This window comes from Passer domesticus, chromosome 3 (assembly GCF_036417665.1).
Source record: "Passer domesticus isolate bPasDom1 chromosome 3, bPasDom1.hap1, whole genome shotgun sequence".
Lineage (NCBI taxonomy): Eukaryota > Metazoa > Chordata > Aves > Passeriformes > Passeridae > Passer > Passer domesticus.
Genome location: NC_087476.1, coordinates 85,626,733 through 85,641,705, shown reverse-complemented (window position 1 = coordinate 85,641,705; position 14,973 = coordinate 85,626,733). Strand labels below are relative to the sequence as shown.

The following is a 14,973-nucleotide window of genomic DNA, read 5'->3' as shown; positions in this document are numbered from 1 at the left end:
AGAGACAACAACAAAAGAGTGTAGTGGGGTGAAATTCTGTTTTCTCACCCTGGAACCACTCCCAGGAGCTATATGCAGCTGAAGTTGATTTACACTCAAGTAGATTAGAAAAGATTTAGTTCCAAGACTGTCACCCATATCTTCCTCTTATCTCATCATTGTCATGCTTGCACTATACTGTTAAAACTATTGAGGAACCATGCCTTCATTTAAGATTGAATCTGTAATTCCAAGTGTAGGACAATGAGGTTTTAGCTGCTGCTGAATTTGGCTCCTACTTCTACTCTTTTAGGAAAAGATGTTCATAGCCCTAACATTTCCCCTGACAATTATCCAAAGTGCTTCTACGTCATATCAGCACTCCTTTCACTTCAACTCTGATTAAGCAACATCTTGGATGGCTTTGGAAAAGGAGAAATGCAAAGTGGCTTCTATTCTTTCTAGCAGCAGAGCAAATGAGCATCCTAGGACTTGTGATCTGAGCCACTTTCTTTTCACCCTCTGCAATATCTTTATCACCTCTGGCAGTTACATTACATATCTGTCTGTGATAATCATTCTGGAGTCATTTCAAGCTCTCATTACTTGGTGTTCAAGTGAAATTGTTGTCAATAATTGTTGTCAATTGTTGTCAACAAAATAGAACAGTTCCTGCACTCTGAGAAGCTCAAACTGCTTAATGCCCTGAGACTGAGTCTCCCCTGGCTGAATTCTCTTGGTGCTTAGACTGGCCCTGCCAGGTCCCCAAAAATTTGATGCCAGCTTTTTTTATCAGTGACTGCAATAATTAATTTCCTATTACTTTCCTGTGATGATGGATTAACCTTTTCAAGGATATGAGGGAAGACTCCAGCTGTGAAAAGCACAACCATGGCGGGCACTGCCCTTGCAGGCACCAAGGAAGTCTGAGAGTCTGCTGCCTGCTCAAAGAATCCCCAAGTGAACATTTCCATGTAAAGTGCTTGTTATAGGTAAAAACGAAATACGTCCAACTCTAATAAAATAAAAAGGAATTTATTCGTGACCGTGTTACAGTCCCAACAGCCAACAATCAAACTGACAGCGCAACACCTCCGGGAGATAGGCTTGGGTGGACATGGATCTGGCCTCTAGCACACCAAATCCCCCTGCGTCCACACTGGCTGTTCCAAGGCTGCAGTTCTAATACTCTATTTTGCCTGCGGCAGAGTCCCTTTGTCTCCTTTTTGAGTTCTTCATATTCAAGTTGGTTCTTTTCTTCAGTCCAGGCTGCACAAAGCCTTCTCCGGGAACTGATCAATGCATTTCCTGATTCCCGAAATCTTATATTCAGGCGGCAAGTGTTGATGGCTCCGGTTATCTCAGACGGGTATCTCCTCTGGGCCATCATCTTTTGGGCGTCACTGGACACATGTCTCCATGAACGCCTGTCTCCTGTGCAGCCGAGGATTCCTTCATATGTAAATGTCCTGGTATCTCCTTGCCAGTCTGCCGCGGTTTCGCTATACTGACAATGAAATTCCTACCCCACCTTCTCCCTATGTACAGCCGGTTTGGTTTATGTATTTTATAGAAGTCTATATATATTTTATCTACACTAATTTCTAACTAAGCACTAACAGTGCTTCACACCATTATGCCTAGAATTACAGATTGGAAATTTAAAGGCTATGCATTGACACCAGTAAAATAAAAGGTTTTTATGCACAACAGAAGAAATACTTGACCGGTCTACAGTCTGTTATGAATAAGGTGGTAATTCGTGCTGGAAATGTAAGATCATTAATGTAATATAAAATGAAGCCTTAAGATCACACCAGCAAAGGGGAGAGGAAGATTTCCACACAGGACAACTTGCAGCCAAGGAGGAGGTGCATCATTAACATACAAAGAAAACCTAGTCTGCACAGGAGATGGGCGCTCCCCAATGACATGAACAAGGAAATGCCCAGTGATGATGGCCCATGTAGATGTCCACCTCAGATAGACAGGACATACATCTGAATGAAGGATTCTGGGAACTGGACACAGATACACATCAATTCCTGGACGAGGCTTTGTCCAGCACGGGACAGAGAATAGACACTGCATGAATATGAAGGACTCCGGGAGGGGACAAAGGGACTCTGCTGCGGGCAAGAAAAAGAGTATAAAAATCAAACTCTGCCAGGCCTTGGTGGTGAACAGGGGAATAGAGGCCAGGTCATAGTTCACCTGCTCTGATCCCGGGGTCAGCCCTGCTTTTTGATTGTTGGTGGTTGGGACTGTATATCGGTTGCGAATAAATTTAATTTTTATTTTTGATCAAATTGGCTGGATCAACTGGATGACCTTTCCCAATGTGATCTGATTCCAAATTCCAGGGACCCTTCTCTAGGCCAGGGTGGCATACGCCTGATTTCAGCGGCCGGGCGGGATTGGGAAACCAAATGGAACCAATCAGGACCACAAACTAGAAAGCCAAAGGCACAACCAAAAGAATAAAAACGGGCCCCAGAGTTCTCAAAATCTGAGTGGAACCTCCGAGACTGCAGAATTTTTTCACTCATAAAAACAACGTGCACGAAGAATCCATGCGTGAAAAAGGATTCTAAGTATTGCATGGTTGAGTGGGGTGTGATTGAGCATGTGTGTGAGACGTGACGCTGTCACGAAGCAAGTGTGGACCCCAATATCGCAGTTCCACTTTTCCGCAAGGAAAGTGGTTGGTCAAGGTGGAAGCAGTTGAGAAACTCGTTTCTGCACACACCCCGAAACCCTGAAAACCCTGGAAAATCGGGAAGGGGAGGGCATCGATCACGGGCAGGATCAGAAAGGGGTAGGAAAGACCTCTGACATTAGGCAATTGGTAACTCCCTTGGATCCAGGAAAAGGTAAGTACGAGAGCTCATTTACAGGCAGAAATCCACAGACCGGTTCACTGTGTGATTGAAAGGTCCCCTTGGAAGACCAGGGGAATTAGGGAATTTTTTTGGTTCCTCCAGTACAACAAAAAGGGACATAAAGGGACTTTGCTAAACCTAGCGGGATGGGACAAAGAAAGAGTAAAATCTTAGGGAAAACCCAAGGTAAGACAGAAAAAGGAGAAAAGTACTGTTTGCTGAACATACCTAGGAACAGTCCATTGGGGTGGATAACAGAACACTGGGACAAGTGCCCGACAAGGTGGAGGAGGTCAATGGAAAGAATGATTTACTATTGCATGGAGAAATGGAAAAACAGGGAGGTGAAGAAATATTTATTCTCGCCTATGTTCGGCACCTTCAGAAAGGAAACATGCTGAGCCTTGGATGAGTTAGTTTCTGAGGAGGCAGGGCCAACCAATGAGGAAAGAGAATATGCCCGACTATGGGAATATGCCAGTAGAGGACTATTCCCGGTTAGGACCTACAGAAATCAGACGAACACTGGGGAAACGTGGGAACCTTTAGACAATCTCCAACCACCTTACTCAACACCACAAGACCTTCTCCCTCTCCCTGCACCAGTAAATCCTACGCACCAACCCGCAGTACCCCAAGCACCACCAGCGGAAGCCTTACCTGTACAAGGATTGGCTTCAGCGGTGCAACATTCACAAGAACCGTCTCTGTCCCCTCCTCCCTCACAACAAGTAGAAAACGCCAGGCACACTGTTCCCATGGGCGGGAACGGATACCCGCCTGCTAATAGAACAAGACAGCGGACTCGGAAGGTAAACTTTGAGGACAGTGAGGATGAGGATGGTCAACAAAATCTTTTTCCATTAAGGGAGGTTCCAACAGCTCTGGGAGTCACTGGATATGTTAACGTGCTGATAAACTCTGTGGATGTATGGGCATTCAAGCAGGAAATGCAGAAGATAGTGGATGAAATAAATGGGCAGGAGATCTTTCTCCTTTTTAATGCCTTTATTAAGAAGAATCAGCTCAGGTGGGGAGAAATCGACGGGTTGCACCCACACCGCCGTTGCTCCCAGGCGTGGCAGGAAGAAGGAGGAGGATGCAGCTTTGTCCGCTGGTCTGCAGACAGAGCTGGGGATTCTGTCCTCACGGGAGAGTCGTAGAGTCCTGCTTGTTTGTTTAACACTCCAGGGTGTCTCTTTAATCAGTATCTTTTCAGGTTAGGATGAGAAACAAAAAGGTCCAAGCAGGTACGGGACTATGTTCCCATCCTTAGATGTCACTTAAGTCACTTGTTGGCTCATGATTTTAGGGGTTTTTCTTGTAAAAATTGTAAAACTGTAAAAAAAAACCCAGGGTGCAATGCATTTCTCATTTGCATGTTGGCTCTGGTGTCACTGCCCATTCTCTTTACCCTGGAGGGTTTCTCTTGGTGTCTTCTTGGCAAGCTGCCAGCATCAGGGAAACAATAGTTAATTACCGGCCATTAACGGGTGATTAAGGACTTTTTTTTTGGCAGCACACCCAAAGAAGTCTGACCGGGTTTGACTTGTTTTTTAACTCTGAAACTTAAAAAAAAAATACAACTTTCTATTCATAACAGTGGATGATCCGCTGGGGGTGGCAGAGAGGCTGGATGAATTTCTGGGGAACAGCATATACTCCTATGATGATATCAGTGCCATCCTAAGGTCATTGTTTAATGCGGAGGAAAGGGAAATGATTAGGTCAGAGGTAATAAAGGACTGGGAGCATAGAAACCCTCAAGGAGGGAGTGGGGAGGATAAATGGCCTAACCAAAGACCTTCTTGGAATGCGCAGACGAAGGAAGATAGATGTAAAATGATAGAATTAAGGAATATGGTCATACAAGGTATCAGGGGAGCGGTTCCAAAAGCACAAAATCTGAGCATGGCATTGGGAGAATGCCAAGGGAGGGATGAAACTCCCACTAAGTGGCTGGAGAGGTTAAGGAAATGTCTCCAGATGTACTCCGGGACAGATCCAGACTCCCCAGTGGGGGCAAACTTCCTAAAAACCCAGTTTGTAGCCAATCATAGGAGGATGTACGGCGAAAACTAGAAAAGATTAAAAATTAGCAGGAAAGAACTCTGCAGGAATTGCTAAGGAAAGCACAGAGGGTTTATATGAGGAGGGAGGATGAAAAGCAAAAGGCACAGGCAAAGGTTTTGGTGGCGGCAGTAAGGGAGGCGCAGAAGCAAGAGAAGGACGTGAACACAGGTAAGACTAGTCAGGCACACAAACCTCAAGGAAAACCTAAGCAACCCCAAAGGAAACCCCAAAGGAATAGGCAGGGGGAGGGACTGGAGTGCTATTACTGCAAGCAAAGAGGTCATTTTAAGAGGGAATGTAAGACAAGGCTGAGGGATGAAAGGATTTTCCAGGAAGACTAGAAGTGTCAGGGGATTTTTAATTTGGGGTCCATAACACCTAGAGAGCCCTTTATAAAATTAAAAATGAGACTCCATAAACAAGAATTGGTATTCTTGGATTCAGGAGCCAAGAGGGATTTGATGGTGGATCTAGGAATTAGTCTTATCGCTCAGGATTCGCAGCTTGTAAGTTTGTGCCAATTAACCACAGAGGATGAGGGAAAAATCAATCCTAAGGTCTGGCATTCAAAGGGAGAAGCAGGGAAATTAGAAATGGAACCAATCCATATTGAAATTGAGAGACCCGAAGATCTCATCCAGATAAAACAGTACCCCCTACTGACAGAAGGAAGAAGAGGGCTGAAACCAATAATTGAGGATTTAATTCAAAAGGGGACACTGGAACCTTGTATGTCCAGGCACAACACTCCTATCCTAGCGGTACGAAAACCAGATGGGAGTTACAGGTTGGTACAAGATTTAAGGGTGGTTAATCAAAGGACTAAAAGACTGTTTCCCACAGTTTCAAACCCTTATACGCTATTAAATAATGTTTCTCCAGAGGATACCTGGTACAGTGTAATAGATTTAAAGGACGCCTGTTGGACTTGCCCACTGGCAAGGGAAAGTTGGGACTATTTTGCATTTCAGTGGGAGGATCCCCGACACTAATTGTAAACAACAACTAAGGTGGACTTCCCTGCCTCAGGGCTTTGTAGATTCACCAAACCTCTTCGGCCAGGCTCTCAAGCACGTATTGAGTGAGTTTGTTCCCATGTGTGGAGACGTGAATGTTGACTCCATGTTTCAGAAGGCTGGTTTATTATGCTATATATTATATTAAAATAGTATACAAAAAACTACACTAAAAGAATAGAGAGAAAAGATTCATCAGAATGCTAGAAAGAACAAGAACGGAATGCAATAACAAAGACTCCTGACTCCCAGAGAGTCCGAGCCAGCTGCATCTGTGATTGGCCATTTATTAGAAACAACCAACATCCACTAATCACAGATGCACCTGTGGCATTCCACAGCAGCAGATAGTTATTGTTTACATTTCTTTCCTGAGGCCCTCAGCTCCTCAGGAGGGAAAAATCCTAGCAAAGGATTTTTCATAAAATATCACGGTGACATTTCACCCTTTTAAATTTATTAAATTAAAAAGAAAAAAGAGTGTTTCTAATTTCTTCTACTGGGCCGTTGCAGAAGAGAGAACAAACACTTCTTGAGGTTCATCTGTTACCAATCAAAACCTCAATCAACTGCTGATGTGGAATGGTCAGGGAAATTCTTCACCTGTAGAGCATCAAATTCTATCATATCACTAAAACAATCTTACAATATATGAAAATGCAAAAAACTCATGCAAAGAATGTTCATTGTTTCAAGTCCAAACAGCTGAATTTCAGGACAGAGTCCATGGACTGAAGATGTTCCTCTTTGACATCTCTGGAAGTTCCTTTTGGTCCTGAAACAGGCTTGCAGAATCCTGAAAAAAAAAGAAAATCATAAATTCATTGACAGTTATCAAACAATTCAGAGAAAATTTCTGGAATGCCGTGGCCACAGCCCTCAATTCAAGCACTTGGGCTGAGGCTAATTTGTGGCTTCTCAATGCTTTTGAGCTGTTAGCTCTTTCCACTTTTCTTTATTAATTTTATTTCTTTTAAGAAGAGCAGCAGCAGAGGGCCTCTAGGACCCTTTGGTGGCCCTGGTCCTGGTGGACGAACAAGGGAACCCAGCCCCAGCCCACAGAACAGTGGCCCAGGTCCGGAAAGGGAGATCAAAGCTCCCAAACCCAACACTGGACGGGGTGGTGGCCCTGGCCCAGGGAAACAAGCCAAATGAGCCAGACCTGGCCCATGAGGCGGGCTCTGAGTTCTCACAACCTGGCACAACCATGCTGCCAATGTCTGAAGAGCAGAAGTAACCAAATGCTTCCACCCCCCAGAAACACCGGTGCACAGCAGCAGCTTGGGAAGAGAAGCTTTCTCAGGAATTTCCATCTCGGATCTGGGGGGTTCTTGTCCCCAGAGCAAGTGAGCAATGCTTGCTTTGCACTGTTTCTCTCTCTCCTGCAAAGCAAACGCCACTGCTCCCGCTTCCTGCCCCTCGGCACCACTCCCATCCCCTCTGGGTTGGGGACCAGAGGCAGAAGCTTCAGGAGCCACCTCCCCCACGCCGCTGGGGTGCACGGAGGATGGCAGGCATCCCAGCCCCCAGGCAGAAGCCCCTGACCACATGCAAATGGCTCCGCAAAAAATGCTAAGTTTGAAAGCAGCCAGCCGGGCAGTGCCCGCAATCAGCTGTAGAGCCAAGCCCCCTCCACAGAGGGGCAGGCTGTCCGCAGGGTCCGATGCGAAGGACGGAGCTCCTGAAGGCAGCGGGACAGCCAGGGGTGGCGGGGGCGCATCCCCCGCCGGGCTGGGTGCAGCAGCCGAGTCTTCTCCGGGGTCCGGAAGCTGCGGCACAGGCACAGTCATCAGAGCTGGCGGAGCGGGCCCAGGAGGCAGCAGGACAGGCGGCGGGGGCGGCACGGCTGCAGGGTTGGCCCCCAGGACATCCTCACGTGGGCAGACAGCCACGGCCCCTTCTCTGAGACAGGCTCAAGTTGATCGCCGCTGCAGTCAATCGTGTTGCCTAGCAACACGGGCGAATCCGCGGGAGGCAGTACTGGCACGGTCGGGACGCCGGCGAACTCTGCTGGAAACGGTGGGGCCGCCCCGGGAGACGGTGGGGGCACGGGCAGGGCCGCAGGGACCGACAGCTCCCGCGGTGCTGGCCAGGGCGGGGCCGCCGGTCCGGGAGGCAGCAAGATCGGGTCCGCACCCTCCCGGCGTGGGGGGAGCGGAGAATCTCGCGGCGGAGCAGGCGGGGTCGGCCCGGAAAGTGGCGGAGCCAGCTCCCCATCCCCCGCGAGAAAAAGAGCGGGGGGGGGGGTTGGTGGTGGTGGAAAGCGGCTCCTTCTGAGCATGCTCCAAGGGCACAGAGACAAACTTTTGGTCAGACGTGGGTGATGTGGCGGGGCTGGGAGCCAGCATGACAGGCTCTTCTTCAACAGGTTCCTGTCCTGCTGCGTCTGGTGGGAAGGGCACACAGCCTCGGCAATTGGCCACGAAGTCCACCACAGCCTCTCTCCACTTCAAAACACGGAAAAGGGCTAAGAACACCGCATAAATTTTCGGGATTTTCGGGAGTTCGTGTGTCCACTCAAAAACAGACTTCATGAAATCCCAGATATCTAAATTGAGGGAGTATATCAAATCTGTAAAAAATCCATGGAATTTTGTCCATCTGAAAAACTCATAGAAATGTCTCTCCAACATAATAATTCTGTCCTTGCATCCCCACCTGCACCAGAGGTTAATAACTTTCTCATCTGACACAGAAAACTGAATGTCAGTTTTGAAAGGTACATTTTGCCAATTTTCCACCCACATTCTGCGAAGGACAGTATTTTCAGGAAGGGAAGAGTTAACAGTACCTTGAGACAGTGTCCTTGTGGATCCAGCTGCACAACTCTGCTGCTCTGTGGTTTCTGGACATGATGTTGAGAAACTTCAGAAGGTTCTATCTTCAGCCTTGGCTTTGAACTCTGCCCACCTTCAGGGTCTTGGTTTTTCAGCTCTAGGCTGGACTCTGTGGCCACTTCTGGGGTGACCATCAATGCCACACGCTCGGGTGTCACCAAATGCTGTGTCTGGTGCACCATGTGTGGAAACGTGAATGTTGAACTCCATGTTTCAGAAGGCTGGCTTATTTTATTATGATATATATTGTAATAAAATACTATACTAAAAATTATACTAAAAGAATAGAGAGAAAAGATTCATCAGAATGCTAGAAAGAACAAGAATGGAATTCAATAACAAAGACTCCTGACTCCCAGAGAGTCCGAGCCAGCTGCATCTGTGATTGGCTGTTAATTAGAAACAACCAACATCTACTAATCACAGATGCACCTGTTGCATTCCACAGCAGCAGATAGTTATTGTTTACATTTCTTTCCTGAGGCCCTCAGCTCCTCAGGAGGGAAAAATCCTAGCAAAGGATTTTTCATAAAATAACACGGTGACACCAAACTACTACAATATGTTGATGATTTGCTGGTGGCAGATCCCCAAGAAGAACTGGTAAGGGTAAGCACTATAACCCTCCTCAACTTTTTGGGAGACAAGGGTTTAAAAGTCTCAAAATCTAAATTACAATTCACTGAACCTGAAGTCAAGTACTTGGGGCACTAGCTCACCAAAGGTAAGAAGAAATTAGACCCAGATAGGGTAGCCAGAATAATTGCCTTACCTCAATTAAAGAGGGAAGTAAGGTAGGTAGTGGGGCTTTTGGGGTTTTGTAGACAGTGGGTTGATGGATACAGTGAAAAGGTAAAATTTCTTTATGAAAAGCTCACCATGGATAAACCAAAGTGGACCCGGCAAGATGAGGAGAGGTTCAAAGAGCTGAAAGAAATGCTTATGACAGCTCTGGTGTTGAGTCCCAGACATGAACAGACCATTTCAGCTATTCATGGACATGAGTAACCATACGGCCCACAGAGTATTGAGTCAGGAGTGGGCCGGATCAAAGAAACCTCTAGGGTATGTATCAAAGTTATTGGATCCTATCAGCAGAGGGTGGCCTACATGTCTGCAAACTGTTGTGGGGGTGGCTGTTTTGGTAGAAGAGGCTAAGAAAATAACTTTTGGAGCACCCTTCATTGTTTTTTCTCCTCATAACATGAGGAGCATTTTGCAGCAAAAGGCTGAAAAGTGGCTCACGGTCACCCGGCTTCTTAAATATGAAGGTATCTTGATCCACTCACACGATTTAGAACTAAAAATAACTGCAGCACAAAATCCAGCACAGTTCCTGTATGGAGAAATTCTGGGGGAACCTGCCCATGACTGCGCAGAGATAGTGGAATTACAAACCAAAATAAGACCGGAACTGGAAGAGGAGGAACTGGAAGAAGGGCAAAAATGGTTTGTAGACAGGTCAGCCTGAATCATAGAGGGGAAGAGGAAATCGGGATATGCAGTGGTAGATGGAAAGACAGGGGAAACCATGGAATCATGGCCCTTGAACGGCAGTTGGTCAGCCCAGGCCTGTGAACTATATGCAGTACTGAGGGCTTTGCAGATGCTAAAAGGGAAAAAGGGGACGATTTTCATGGACTTGAAGTATGCCTTTGCAGTAGTTCACACGTTTGGGAAGACATGGGAAGAAAGTGGGCTGATTAACACCAAAGGCCAAGGGTTGATGCATGAAGGGATAATAACACAAATTTTGGAGGCTATAAGGGAACCCGAAGCAATTGCGGTCATTCATGTAAAAGGACACCAGGCGGGACTACAGTTTCGGGCCCAAGAAATAACTTAGTTGATAAGGAGGCTAGAAACACGGCATTGCTGCAGGTAAGCACCCCAGAAGTCAAAGTGGGGGAGGTATGAGAATTTCCCCCACTACTCTGTCAGAAAGAAATTGAGGGGTACAAGAATATTGGGGGAAAACGAGAGGAAGCTAAGTGGAAATTGCCAGATGAGAGGGAATTACTATCCAAAGAGTATACTAGAAAAATTTTAAAGAGGCTTCACTCGCAAACCCACTGGGGAGCATAAGCACTGGCTGAGCAGTTTTAAAAGTTTTTTGGCTACCAAGGGATTTACAAGCTAGTTAAACAAGAAGTACAAGGATGTATGATATGTCAGAGGGTCAATCGGGCTAGGGTGAGACAAGTGGCATCAGGTAGCCGCCCAGTGGCATACCGACCATTTGAAAGGATCCAGGTGGATTTCACCAATATGCCACAGGTAGGAAGATACAGATGTCTTCTAGTAATGGTAGATAAGCTGACACACTGCAAGCTCCAGGGCTACAGCACAAGTAGTGTCAAGGTGCCTACTATAAGAAATCATACCTTGGTATGGTTTGGTAAAGTATATAGATTCGGACCAGAGCACATATTTCACTTTGAGAATTATCAGACAATTAGCTGAGGCTTTAGGAGTCCTCTGGGAATATCACATCCCCAGAGTTGAGGACAGGTGGAAAGAATGATCCAGACTTTGAAATCCCAACTATCCAAATTAATTTTGGAAACCAAGATGTCCTGGATAAAGTGCCTTCCCTTGGCTCTGTTAAATATCAGGACGCTGCCTCATTCTGAAACAGGACTATCACCTTTTGAAATGTTGTATGGGATGCCCTATGAATACAGAATGCCTATAGGACACCCAAGAGTGGAAGATGGTCAGATACGAGCTTACCTGATAACCATAGGTAAAAACCTACAGGAACTAAGGAAGCAGGGAATTTTAATGCAAAACACTCCCCTGGGGTTCACAGTTACCAAATTCAACCTGGGGATAAAGTACTCATAGAAACTTGGAGAGATGTTCCCCTCTCCCCCCACTGGGAAGGGCCATTTCTTGTTCTTCTAACCACAGATACAGCAGTGCGAACAGCAGAAAAAGGCTGGACCCATGCTTTGCGAGTAAAGAGGGTTGAACCGCGAGAAGAGAACCCTGAGTGGAATGTTGCTTCTCCACCTGGGGACCTGAAATTAATTCTGCATCGGCCAAGTAAATGACCGAGAACGACCAAATAAGATGTTCAGAGCCAGGCTGTAATTGCTACCTGTTCGCTCAATTCAAGTGCAAATATTGTAACAAGGTGTGGGTGGTACACTGCAGAAGAGGGGCGTGGCCAAGAGGTCTATGCAATAAGTGCTTGGACGGAGAAGTGCGTCTGACTAACCTAATCTTAACACTCCTCACAGATTTGGGGGTAATCAAGATGGATTCACTAGTGTGGTTTCGGCCATTTCAGAATGGGGTAAGGGGACAACTGAGATCCAGAGCAAAAATCTTAGCAATCGAGTGCTGGAGATTAAACAAAGTACCTTGCAGCACCATAGCAGTCAAGTTATCCAGGTGGGACACTTTTAAAAGGAGATATGCGGCTTGAGCCAGGTACGATACCCGTGAAGGATATTCCTGCTGCCAAGAAGATAGTTCTCCCTGCCACTGGAGGCACCCCAGTGGGCAGAGACAGAGGCAGAGGAATGAAACTAGGGGAAGTCCTGACGAGCCTGAGTCTAGTCATGTGCCTCAGGATTAGTGCGCACCCACTCGGCTTGGGAGAACAGGTCTCCAGTAACAAGTGTGGACGGTAGATGCAAACCATCCTGGACGGACGGGGCAAAGTGGAGGCTTCGACCCACCCAGCCTTGGGAAACTGTGATGGAGATGGAAAAGGCAGGTACTGTCTCTTCAATGGCACCCGATATGGGATATGCAAAGTAAATGGAAAGGAGATTTGCTACTTGAAATAGGCAGCATCTCATATTGGAGAGTCAGAGCACGCCCAACACAAAAGACAGGTGAGACAAGCACCTATCCCTGTTTGTAACAGATGCAATTGTACTGTATGGACTGGGGGTAGAATGTAATCTGTATTTGTCGGGTATTTCCAGGTGAATAAAGTGTGTTATGATAATAACTTACTGGAAATGTGTATAATGGGGGGAAAAACATACTGGGTGGGGAAGAACTTGAAATACGGGCATAAGTCGCCACTTAAAAAGGAACCGGTTATCATCAACCTTCTCGAAAATCATGATGACTGAACATGTTTTCAGTATGACTTGACCTTTTGTTTCTCCCGGAACAAAGAGGGATTGGACCCAGAGAGTAGAATAAAACAAGTGGCACAAGAGTTAAAAAGACAGGAGGCAGAGATGAGGAAAAGGAGGGTGGAGCAAGAAAGGTTGAGGACCCTAACGGAACACTATGCCCAGCTGGAGAAACAGTACAACAATCTGGGGTTGTCTGCTTCGGACAAAAATATTTTTATAGATTTGATGCAGGAAATCATGACGGAATTAAGATTGTCTGATTGTTGGATTTGTGGAGGACTGAAATCGGCAGAGAAATGGCCTTGGAAAGGCGAGAGTTTAGCTCCAGAGCAGCTTCTTAAATGGGATAACACTAAAATATCCGGACTAATACAACAACCGTAGGATTGTGTTTTGGACCAACGAGTAACTGGAACAATCTGTATTAGCCAGGAAGGGAGGGAGTATACCGAAGTAGTTGGATATACCCCTTGTATCTCCACTCTAGTGGTAAATTCAAATGCTAAAAGTAAAACCTGGCAACCAAAGCTCCCAGTGGGGTGTTGGAACCAGGAAAAGGGAAAGAATTGTGAGTGGAGTGATAAAATTGGACTATGCTGGAATAAAGCCTCTTGACCTAACCCTTACCAATCTCTGGAAGGATTGAAAGGTTACTGAATGAACCAGGGAGTACTGCCAGTAAATGGAAGGCTCCTAACGGTTTATATTGGATCTCTGGGAAAAAGGCTTATAGTGAATTGCCTCAAAAATAGAAAGGTTCCTGTACTTTAGGAATAATAAGACTCGTATTCTTTCCTTTACCTCGGTCAGAAAGCAGCTCACTAGGAGCTCCTTTGTATGAAACTCCGAACAGACAAAAGAGGGAGGTAAAGAAGAAATTTCCTATTTTTGAGGGAAGCCAAACTTGGAGAGGGGAAGAGTGGCCCACAGAATGAATTATAGAATATTATGGACCAGCAAATTGGGCCCAAGATGGAAGTTGGGGTTACAGAACCCTGATATACCTGCTAAACTGGTTAATAAGACTCCAAGCAGTAGTGGAAATTGTTTCAAATCATACTTCAGACACCCTGGAGTTACTATCTAAGGAGCACTCCTAAATGAGGGCATTTGTATACCAAAACAGGACAGCCCTAGACTACTTATTAGCAGAGGAAGGGAGAGTCTTCAGGAAATTTAGTGAGTTGGAATGCTGTATTGAAATAGATGACTATGGAGAGACCATTAGGGGTTTGGCAGCGGAAATAAAGAGTCTTGCTCATGTCCCAGTCCAGAAATGGAATTCTATCTTAAATGCATCTTGGTGGGATAATCTGTTTGATGGAGCATGGTGGAAAAAATTAACATTCTTCATCCTGTGTTCAGTAGCAGGAATCATATTCTTACCCTGCCTGATACCATGTTTTATTAGACTAATACATTCAGTTGTACAAGGCATGCAAATAGCAGCCGTGCCCATGGACCCAGAATGTGCCACAGGGAGGGCTAACCCAGTCTCTAAAATCATGAAACTAGAAGAAGGAGATCCACACAAGTGGCAGCAGATGCCTTGGCCAAATTTGAAAAAACAAGTAAAAGGAAATGAGATTGAATATAAAATGTATCAGGAGGTACCCAGGGAGGAATGGGATGAAAGTGAGACAGAATAATGTTTTACTTATGTCTTGTTTTTTTGGGCACAAAATAGATAGAGTCACACACATGGGAAATAAAAAGGGAAAAGGGCTAAAAAGAAGTATGTATAAATATTTTTAGAAAATAGCACGAATTAATGGATTAATAAAAAGAGAGGGGGGGATTGTTATGAATAAGGTGGTAGTTCGTGCTGGAAATGTAAGATTATTAATGTAATATAAAATGAAGCCTTAAGATCACACCAGCAAAGGGGAGAGGGAGATTTCCACACAGGACAACTTGCAGCCAAGGAGGAGGTGCATCATTAACATACAAAGAAAACCTAGTCTGCACAGGAGATGGGCGCTCCCCAATGACATGAACAAGGAAATGCCCAGCGATGATGGCCCATGTAGATGTCCACCTCAGATAGACAGGACCATCAAAGACATACATCTGAATGAAGGAT

At 45.7% G+C, this 14,973-nt stretch overlaps 1 long non-coding RNA gene across 1 annotated transcript; it reads right to left on the bottom strand.

The window, feature by feature from the left end:
• Positions 1-6,059: 6,059 nt before the first annotated feature.
• LOC135296998 (uncharacterized) lies at positions 6,060-14,466 on the bottom strand. Its single transcript, XR_010359013.1, has 2 exons — positions 8,742-14,466; positions 6,060-6,746 (listed from the first exon to the last, which is right to left on the bottom strand). It is a non-coding gene; the product is annotated as an uncharacterized LOC135296998 (long non-coding RNA).
• Positions 14,467-14,973: the final 507 nt, after the last annotated feature.